This window comes from Vulpes vulpes, chromosome 5 (genome assembly GCF_048418805.1).
Source record: "Vulpes vulpes isolate BD-2025 chromosome 5, VulVul3, whole genome shotgun sequence".
Lineage (NCBI taxonomy): Eukaryota > Metazoa > Chordata > Mammalia > Carnivora > Canidae > Vulpes > Vulpes vulpes.
The window spans coordinates 104,805,355-104,816,395 of record NC_132784.1 but is presented as its reverse complement, the minus strand read 5'-3'; positions in this window follow the sequence as shown (position 1 = coordinate 104,816,395).

The following is an 11,041-nucleotide window of genomic DNA, read 5'->3' as shown; positions in this document are numbered from 1 at the left end:
ATTTTCTATTGGCTCTATAAATACCATTCTAAAATGTTACCGTAACTTAATGAGTCTCTTTTAGGAAGCATTTGGTAGTGAGTCATCTCAAAACTATGTATGAAGCTGAACACCCTGCTCTGATTTTGTGAAGCTCCTCAACTGGCTTTTACCGGGTCTGGTTTGAGATCCCATTTCCGTGGCAAGGAAGGGCCTGTGCAACGTACAGACAAGGTCACCTTGGCTGCCATGGTTCCACAGACTGTATTCATTCCTGTCTTGCCTGGTCGGGGGGCTTTGGGTGGGGGGAAGCTTCGGGGAGAAGACAAGGGAGAGAGTCAGAAACCACTTTTGGTGAGAAGAGACAGGGGCTAATTTTAATCAATAAAAGGTTTTCAGAATAAGATCCTTTTCAGATGACAGGCACCAGACAAAAGGGAACTAGACCAATGGCTCAACACAAGGGACTTAAAAAGACTGGACCCTATCCCCAAACATCCTAGATCCACTCTCCTCTCATGTCATTGCTACAGGGCTGGCCAACCCGCCATTTTGGCCAACTGCCTAAGTAAGCTGCACACACTTTCCTTTCAGACCTCGTCCTCTGCACCTCATGGCTCCTCAGAAAGTCAGAAAAAAAAAAAAATTCAAGGGCCTACACTGGACAACAACCCTAGCACAACTGTTATGTTACCTTACAGAGTGAGGGTCTTGCGCGTTACATCTAATCCTTACCAAACTCTGCAAAATACGTGCTCATTAGCCCTACGTTTTTGGTGCTGTTTAATGATTCTGCCTTTCGAGTTAGCATTATTTGTCAGTGTGAAAGTAATACATGTTTACTACATGAATATTATAAGGTAGAAAAAAAACACAGAGATAAGAGCTATTATCCCATCCCTCAGGCATCAGAATGATGAGCATTTGGGTGCATTGCTCAGCTGAATTACACAGGGCTGAAGAGCATAGGCTTGGAGACAGGTGCCTGCTTTAATATTAGCTCCTCCACTTGAGACCTAGGTGACTTTGGCCAATCTATTGGACCTGTCCTCGTCTCATGTCCCTCATCTGAAAAATGGGGCTACAACAGAAGCAATCATAGGGTCATCGTAAAGATTACTTCAGAAATGGTGTGCTGCAGCCACAAGAGAGACAACAGAGGCTCAGTAATCAAGAGCAGAGGGGAGGAGGGGAAATTCTATCTGGCAATCTCTGTGAACTAACTACTGGTTGATTCTAACACTGAACTCTGAGCTCACTGGCAGACGGGGTAAGAATAGATCATTGATGCATCATATTCTCGCATGATCTCACTAAAGAAAGCTTCCCATTATATCAGGAAAGACTTGTATTCTTTTTTTTTCTTTCTTTCTTCTTTCTTTCTTTCTTTCTTTCTTTCTTTCTTTCTTTCTTTCTTTTTTTAGGAAAGACTTGTATTTTATTAGCAGGTTAACTATAAGGGGAATTCTTGTATGGTCTTTTATATGTGGGACCCAAAAGAACATAGTAGGGATTCTATTTTAAATATTTACCAAAACACAGATGCTTCTGGCATTCCTCTTATGCCTTCTTTTCATGCTCTCCAAGTACATAATTATTTGCTTTTTAAATTGAATAATATCCGTAAAAACAAACTTAAGTAACTTCCCACCAACCGGATTATCCTTGATTTTGCAGCTTTTAGATGCTTTGTCATAAGTCTGTGTAGTTTAATATAGTATTTCATTTTGCTGCCATATGTAATTCCTACTTATGGTTTCTTGATAGAGATGTTAAAGAACAAACTTCAACCGAGTGGAATTTAAAAATCTTATTCGCTTTATGAAGTGGTTCATGAATCGGGCGGCACCCACTTGGGCAGCAGACAGAATGAAGCTCCGAAGAGTTGTACAGTTTGAGAGGGTTTTATAGAGCAAAGTGAGCAGGAACAAGGAAGTTATTCTGGGCAAAAGCAAATAGGTTCTTACTGTAGATTTACTTTTTTTGTATGAAGCAAAGAGCCTTGTCAGGTAACTTGTGCAGGCAAGCACTGATTGGTTGACCTAAGCTTTCCTTTTTTGGGAAAGCCAAGCATAGAAAGGCAGGTAAGGTTTGGTTTATTGATATGGGGTTTAACGTAAGGGATTCCATCTTGGAATCAAGTCAAGTTAGTTTAACAGAGACAATGCAAGAAACTCGTTCCCCTTGAGAAGAGAACACGAGTTCAAAACTAGAGCGAGCAAATATAGTATGTTGATTATGGTATTAAGACCAATATTTTTTTTTTAGAAACCTTGAAAAAATGAATTAAAAACAAGATTTCACTAAGCTGATTAAACATGCTTGAGAATAGTTGAAATCTCTTCATAAGCTGTTACATACCCCACACTGACAACAACTAGAGGTAGCTGTTCTGCGTTATCTGTATTGTCCTTGTATTAAGTCCCCCCAAAAATCTCTTTATATAAAACACTTTCCTTCCCCCAGAGTCCCTGAACCCTGAATACTTGGAAACATTAACGTTGCATTTTTAAATGACACTTCACATTTAGATTTTTCTTTTAATTCAAATGGCTCTATTAATGTATCTCTGTAATTAAAGCTGCATAGATACCGGGAGGCTAAAAACAGCTCAGTGATCAGAACCAGGCCCCTAGAACTACAGAAAGTTCCCAAACCATCCGTGGAACAGGCGTCCTCTTTGAACAGCTGGTTTATGTTGCACAGATCACAGAAAGCTCAAGATAGCATTTTCTTTGTATATGAGACTTGTGAGTAAGAGTTAACAGGATCCATAGTTAGGAAATGACATCACAACTTTCCAAGGGGGGGGGTGTGGATTTACTTTGTAATTTGCGCACCGACTGGTGTTTCTGATAGCGATTGTCTAGTCATGGGGCTGGGAACAGGGAGGTCCTTTTTCTACCACCTGCTGCACACTTCCACCGTGTGAGGGCTGCTCTTTGGCTTCCTGTGATGATATTGGAAGTGACTCAAAGTTCTAACCAACTCAACTCTTCAAGAACAGTCCCCGAGCTTTGTAGCTTCAGCTTCAGGTGGCCATGCCCAGGTATCAGCCACGTCACATAGCACCCAACACACCCAGCCTGAGAGTGGATTTAGGCAGGAGAAATAGTGATCACAGTAAAAGAGCCTGGCGTACAAGTTGAGGAAGAAATTTCTGCTCTGAGGTTCCATGCATGACTCCAATAGGTTCCCTTTATTGGTAAAGTTTTTCTTTGTGGGTTTTCTTTCTGGTCTATTGAGGACTTGACCAATAGCCCATGGAATGTGTCGGCTCTAATTGCCTGTGTGGATTGGCACAAGTCATGCCTCAAAATTGGAATGTTGTCACATATAACATAGTCCTGCAGAGGAATAAATGTGGCCTGGAAAATGTTTTATCCAAACATTCCTTAAAAGCAATTGTGTTCTGCCGTGGTAAGGGGCAGACAACCTCTACAGAACCAGCTGAGTGAATTGCCAGGATGCCGGAGTCTCAACACGTGTCAGGAGTGCTACCTCCCCCAGCCCCTAAAAAAAGCAGATTTCCTCTTGCCTCTAAGGACATCAGACAATGGCCAATTGCACTCGGGGGTACTCAGCCCAGTCGTATCCAGGGCAGCTTTCCAAAAGAAATGGGTAATTAGAGCACCGTGAAGACAGACGAGGCATCTATGGACCTGGGCTCGCTTTGGGGTGAGCCTCCTAATTGATCAGCGGCTGACACAGGTGTTGCCTGATGGGCAGGTAATAGCTGCCAGGCAAACGTCGCTGGAACAAGTTTGAAGAAAGCACGGAAGCTGTCTTCAGGGGGAGGTTTGCCACTAGGAAAGATGCCATGAGCTCAGGATATAATGCGATTAGGGAGATGAAGAAAGAACTCTGAAATCTAGGGAGCATCTATTAGGTGCCAGGCACTGTGAGTTGGCATTTTTACCAATAGTATCTGAGGACTCTGGGGTCAAGCACTCACATTCTCTTGCAAGGTCTGTTTTCTTTAGAATTAAACTGTGGCAACCTGGTTCCTGTGAACCAATTAAGCGGTAAACATGGGGCCACGCAGACAAATCAGTTCTTTGCTTATTCACTCTATTTCCCTCTGCACCTGGCAGACAGGTGCTGGGGGATAAAAACAGATGCTGGAACCAAAAACTACCACGTAGTTGGGAAAACATTCATTTCCCATGTCATAAGCCCACATACTATTCCTCTGGCCTCAGAAATATAGCTCATTAAAGGCACCATAGGCAGATACCAAGCATTGTTGAAAAGAAAGAACTTCGTTATTTTGGCTACCTAAAACTAATCCACTATTTGACCGACTTAAGTTTTTGAAAAATTAGCAAAATCGAGTTGCTCTTTTTGTCATGAGAGATTGAGTTGATTGGAGACTAGTCGCAACGCCAGCACTGTGTATCAGTTGGAGAGAGACAATCAAGAGCTGCCACCAGGGCAGGAGTCTCTACAAGAGAAACTCTCCAGAAAGTTCCCATAGAAAAACTCAGACCCACAGGAAATGTCTAGTTGAGATGATGGATCGCAGACCACCCCACTTGCCAAACTTCCATTTCAACGTCTTGCCGCCACCATCATGTAAAGAAACAATTCTCCTTTTCGTTCTGGGATACGTCTTTTTTGGGAAATGACAAACTACGGTCTTCTAAACATTTCATGTTTGATAGTTGACATTTTCCCAAGAGACCCAACCCTACCCTCACCGTGCAATGGAATGAAGATAAAGATGCTTCTTTTTTTAGAGAAGGACAACACTGGCTTTGGAGGGCTGGGGAGATATGCAAGCATCTCCTAGCAGAGAATGGGGCCGAAACAATCAAGAACCCCAGAGAAGTGAGTGTGAGTCTGTTACCACCTCACATTATTGATACTTATCTTCAGACTGAGAGTCTTTCAAATATTTGCAGTGTCTGGAAGCTGTATCTCCATGAAATGGTTCTGTTTTTATGAACACTTTTTCATAAATTGAATCTCCTTGGCTACACAGTAATTGACAAATGCTGGCATTAGATGCTGCATCAAATTTGCCTGGAAGATTTTTTTTTTTTTTTGAACTATGAAATTCCCTTCCCTTTCCCCAAAATGATCTAATTCAGTAGGTCAGGGATGCATGTAGGAATCTTTCATTTTAAAAGCTCTCTGGGTACCCTTGTATACCCTGACTTGGGGCCCTGGAGGCAGGTGGAGCGCCTGTCCACAGGGGACTGTGAGAGTTTTGCTCTACCCCACAATTGTAGATTTTTCAAACTGTCTCACAAAGAGGACTTGAATAACAGAGTTTGGTCTAATTGGTTCAAATCTTTCTCTATTACTGGCAAGAAATATCCTGCCGTTAGCAGATTGGTAAAGCCTATTTTGCATATAGTTTATTCTCCCTTGAATTTTCTCAGGAATAAGTAATCTTCTCTTCTGTACTTCTTAAATTGATATAGGTTGAATTGTGTTCCCCCCAAAAAAGATCTGTGAGAATCCTAATTCCCAGCATCTCAGAATGTGACCTTATTTGGAGATAAGGTCTTTCCAGAACTAATTAAGTTAAAATGAAGTCATTAGGATGGGCTCTAATCCAATATGACTGGTATCTTTATTAAAAGGAGAAATTTGGACACAGAGATAGACACGCTTGAGGAAAGATGATACGAAGAGACACAGGAAAAAGATGGCCGTCCATAAACCAAAGAGAGAGGCCTGCCTAGAGCAGATCCTTCCCTTAGAGCCCTCAGAATGAACCAACTCTGCCAACACTCTTTGATTTTGACTTTCTAGTCAAAGTGAGAGAATAAATTTATATTGTTAAGCCACTCAGTTTGTGGTGCTTTGTTACAGCAGCCTTAGGAAACGAGCACATAAACATCAGCCAGTATTTGGTGGCCCGGCCTCCATCTACCTTCTTAATAAACATAATGTTGTAACGGTGTAATTCTGTTTCCCTCGTTTAAGCAGGCTTGTGGAGAGGGTAATCCCCTTTTGCTACTCTACCATAGAAGCCAAGGGAGCCAGACTTGTCTTCTAAACCCCATGTTCTAGCAAAGGAATTGGCCCATGACCTAAGCTCAGCCAATCTGATGCTGTCTTCTGGGGCTTTCCATCTTGAGGGAGGGAAGCACAGACAGCATGAGGGAGCTCTGCAGCCTCTGTGGCATCAGTGGCTAGCTCAGCAGCACCTCCACTGGCTGTGCCTGCAATAGAAAGTTGGTTTCTCCTTCCTTCTTTCAGTCCTTCCAGAGCTTTCTTTTTTTTTTTTTTTCTTCCAGAGCTTTCTTGGTCCCTGCTTATTCCCACGTCTGGTTTCCCTGAATTCTGTTTTGTTGTTGTTGTTGCTGTTTTTAGAGAAGAGTGGGGCAGAGGGGGAGGGAGAGAGAGATTCTCCAGCGAGGAACCCAACTAGGGGCTTGACCTCACAATCCTGAGATCATGACCTGAGTCAAAATCAAGAGTCAGACACTTCCAAATGAGCCACCAAGGTGCCCCCTGAATCTATAGTCAATCTTTTTTTGACCTACCAAAAAGCCAATTTCATATGGATCAATCTAATAAATCTGCCAAAGTCATTTTCTGTTGTTTGTTGCTAAGGACCTCAATACACTTCAAATGCATCTTACACATACATTATCATAACCCACAAATACAATTTCCAGGTGCCCGTTTTCCCAGTTCCACTATATTCCCAATACCTGTAGAGTGCTTATCACATCATAGGTGTTCAATAAATATTTAATGATTTGACTTTCAGATTGTATTTTTGTTATTTATAGAGCTACCTCTTTCAGGAGGCTGTGAGAACCCTGTAGCCAGAGATTGTGAATTTATCTTCTCTGAATCTCCAGCAATTTATACAGTTCCTAGTTATATAAGACATTGATGAATGACTGAACTCACTAAAAAAATATTTTTTTAATAAGAAGGATCCATGAAAATCATCTAGTCAATTTTCTTTTTACTTACAGAGACTCTTAGTTGTATCCATAACTTAAAAGTCATGCAGCTAACTTCTTAATTTCAAAGGCAAAAATAGTAATTGTTACTGTTATCATTGCTCTGTAACCAACCACCTTAACTGATGGCTTAAAATAGAAATAATTATATTTATTGCCTTTCATGGTTCTGGGTATTGACTGGGCTCAGCTGAGCAATATTTGCCTGAGGTTCTTTGTGCAAAAAAAAGTCAGTAACTATGACTGGAACCACCTGAAACGTTCTTCACTCACGTGTGTGACAGTTGACGTTGACAGCGAGGATCTCAGCTGAGGCTGTTGGCTGGAACACTTAAACATGATCTGTCCATGTGGTTTAGATTTCCTTATAGCATAGTAACCAGCTTCCAAGAACAAGTGCCTGAAGAGAACCAGATAAAAGCTATATTACTTTTTATGATCAAGCCTTGGTTATCATGTAGTAGCACCTCCATTACAGTCCCGAGCCCAGCCAGATCCCAGGGGACAAGACCTGTACCCCACAAGGAATGGGAAGTGTACCCATTTCATAACGTAAAATGGGCATATGGGATGGGATATATGGTGGAAGCCATCTTCAAAAAATATAATCCACGGGGTCTACCAGCCCTCCCCAAATGCCACACACAGTCAACCCTTCCTTCAAAACGTCCATGTCTTGTGCAGCCCAGGTGGGTCAGCAGTTTAGTGCTGCCTTCAGCCCAGGGTGTGATCCTGGAGACCCGGGATCGAGTCCCACATCAGGCTCTCTGTCTCTGCCTCTCTCTCTGCACCTTTCATGAGTAAATAAATAAAATCTTAAAAAAAAAAAAAACTTCCATGTCTCATTCCAGAAGCTTGAAGTCTAGGATTTTGTCATTTAAATAAGATCCAAATATGGATGAAGCTCAAGTGAAAATTCTTAGGTACATCATCCTGAGTACTGTTTCTCTTGATCTGAAGATCTATGAATTCAATGCCTAACGTAAGACAGGAAGAATGCTTTCCTTCCCCAAAGGCGCTAAGAGTTTTACAACTAAGTCGGAAAGGGATTGAAGACAGCTTGATTAGGGTGTGGAAGATGAGAAGAGGACCATGATCCCATAACCCTGGTCAGTTATGAGGAGCATCCATGTTCCCACTTTCCCAGACAGTAAGCTCATGCGGCTAACATGGGACCCGAGCTGTAGAAAACAATGACTGAAGAAGATGTTTGGAAGGATGGAATTAAGGCTGCAACAGAAAGTTTTATGAACTCAGCGTGAATCAAGAAAAACAGGCAAGTTTCCAACCCCTCTGAAAATGGCCCAGAAATGGGAGAGTCAGCCAACCACAAGAGACAGGGGATTGGGATGTGGACAATGTAAAGCACGTCTTCCTGACAACGAGAAGGACACAGCGGGTCCTCTGACATCAGAAGCACGTAAAGCAAGCACAGAGGGTGTGCTGGGCCTGGGCCTGTTTGCTGTGAGATCCATTCCTCACTGTTGCCCTACCTTGTCCTCCCACATGGGGAAGCTCATCCTTACAGGCTACATTTCTGTGATTCCCATCTCACCTGGCTTCCTACTGAGTTTAGCCACGGAGATGCTGATAGGACATAGGGCAATAGGAAGAAAGTATCTCGGGAACTTCTATCCTACTTTGCCTCAGACAACATTTCCAGCAAAGGTTGTGTGTGCCTCAAGGCTCCAGCCCCCAACAGAAAGGCCACTCTGATGCAACCCCTGAGCAAGTGTAGTAACACCACTCCCTCTCTTGTGTCTCCGGCTTTGGGGTGGTAGGTTCCAGCTTCCTGCTGTTGCTCACCTTCGGGTTGACTTAAAGTCCCCTCTGTGGTATCTCATCTATTATACCACTCGGGTAACCAGTTCTGCACACCAAGTTTCTATCTCAAACACCAGTGGTTTTTATTTTCCTGTTTTGACCTTCTCTGATCTAGAAGGCCATGTCCAAGATCTGACAGGTTATGACACACTCCAGGGGTCAGTGAAAAGAGTATCACAGACCAAATATGTACCTCCTATAGGCCCCCATAAGCCTCCACCAGGACCTGCATGCTCCTTAGGGAGCAGAGGGAAAGGAGGAGTGGGCAGAGAAAATCCAATACTGAGTAATTACCCAAAAGAAATAGCTTTTAAACTGAAGCAACACAGTTATCTTCACTTGGCAGGCTTCATTGTTCTGCTACCGGAACAAAATGGGAGGCTTGTAAGTTAAGTGGATTCTCTCATAGAAACATAAATTCCTTTCTCCGTGTCCTTCCTTCATACCTAGGCTTAAAATGAACATCTACTGTGTTAAGGATTTTATATTTGCCCTATATGCATTGGCAATGCTTGGAAGGGAGCGAAGCAGGGGCTGACATATTTGATCATTACTTGAGAAAGATCTTGCTGAACTGTGAAGAATGTCTTAATTTTTTTTTTTTTTTGGAAATTTTATATATTTATTCATGAGAGACAGAGAGAGGTGGGGACACAGGCAGAGGGAGAAACAGGCTCCCTGTGGGGAACCAGATGCGGCACTGGATCCCAGGACCCCGGGATTACGCCCTGAGCCAAAGGCAGATGCTCAACCACTGAGCCACCCAGGTGCCCCTGAAGAATGTTTTAGAAGGAACCAGATAAGATACAGACAGATCTTTTTGTCTTCTTATAACAGCATATATTGACAGATCCAGAAGTGGCCTTTCTTGAGGATTTGAGCAATTTGGCCGTAGAGGAGGGCAACTGTATATACTCTCCAATAAATTGTTCCTATTAATAAAGATGACAACATAAGTCCGTTTCCTTCATTAATCCCCAAACAAATTTTTAAAGAATTTGAGGAAAATGCTATAAATATGAACCTGGAAAAGGAACCATTAAAGCCTACTTTTCCAGAGCCTGAAGACTTCCGAGCTCATGGGGAATGACACCATATTCCAAATGCAGTTGTCGTTAAAGCTTTTATAATAGACACAAATTAATGCATAATTTGCTCTAAGAGACCCTCTAGTTGAAAGAAATTTTGGAAATATACTCACTTTTCCTACTGCGCAACTAGAAGGTCATTCTAGAAACTCATCGTTGTTATTCATACTATTATATAATTCTTCACTGCCTCATGAACCACTTGATAACTAAAAAATGTTGAAGTTTTTGTCGAGATCACAGTTTCTCAGTTACAACAATATTCACTTTCTTCGGCCATATAATTCTTTCCTGAGGGAGGCCATCCTGTACATCGTAGGATGTTTAGTTGCATCCTTGGCCTTTACTCACCAGATGCCAAGTAGAGCTTCCTGAATTATAACAACCCAAAGCATCTCCAGATCTTGTCAAATGTCCCAGGGACAAGGGGTCAAAAGTGCTCCTGGTTTATAACCCCTGGAACTGGGATTAGATGGACAAGTTACTCATGGGATAAAAATTAAAGCACACACTTGTAAGTTATAGTGATGATCTGTAGACGATGGCATGCTGGGCAACAAAACTAACCGCAGAACTAGTTAGTATTGGTTTTCAAGGATTATAGGTGGTGGAAATGAACATCAGAAGCCCTATTTGCTGGTCCTCCATTTGCAGCAATAACAGTGTTCCAGTCTTCCTTCATTATGAAAAGTTGCTTATCAATTCTCTTGTGTGAATTTGCAGTTGGGTTATCTCACACAGGGGTTTATATTCCAGCTTCATCTCTGATTGGCAGATGAAAGGCTTTGTCCACTGACAGGCTCTGATGGATAAAGCATTTCGGGAAGTAGGGGCTCTTCCTTCGCTTACACCTATCAAATCAAGCCAAAGAAGTGGCTGCTGATTCTGCCTCCGTCAGAGATGGAAACCAAGTCTCAGTGCTGGCAACAGGGAAGCTGCAGTGTGAGAGCACATTCTAGAATCTTCTTTCGGGATTTCACTGGAGTGAAATCCCTGCGCAAACAGAATTTGTTGAGGGCAGAGTTGACTGATTTGGCCTGTTCTGTTCACTTTTGTGTACTTGAAACCTAAAACAAGATCTGGTGTATAGGATAAGCTCAGTAATTATTTGTCAAATGAATGGCGCTTCCTGTTCACCAGCACCAGTCATAGAAAAACACATGATGGCAACCTACAGGTCAGGAAAAAAGATTACCGAGTACTTTATTGGATCACTCA